The sequence below is a fragment of the Arachis ipaensis genome, chromosome B04 (assembly GCF_000816755.2).
Source record: "Arachis ipaensis cultivar K30076 chromosome B04, Araip1.1, whole genome shotgun sequence".
Lineage (NCBI taxonomy): Eukaryota > Viridiplantae > Streptophyta > Magnoliopsida > Fabales > Fabaceae > Arachis > Arachis ipaensis.
In genome coordinates this window covers 114668693-114668985 of record NC_029788.2, presented here as the reverse complement: position 1 = coordinate 114668985, position 293 = coordinate 114668693, and positions in this window count along the sequence as shown.

The following is a 293-nucleotide window of genomic DNA, read 5'->3' as shown; positions in this document are numbered from 1 at the left end:
CTTAAAAAATTTAAGACGTAACGCAAAATTAATAATAACATAATATTAATTATAATAATATTAATAACCTCAATACTACTAATTACAACACAAATAAATAAAATTCAAATAAATTTATATATTTATTGTTAAATATTATAAAAATTTATTTACAAATTGGGGATGATCCAAATACTCAATAATATGATCTTCTGGTTTGGTATAGTCACGCACAATTTTTTTCCTATACCATGTAGTTCTTCTTCTTCACCAAGCTCTTTCACAGCTTCTTCACTCTCCCTCAACTAGTTTTA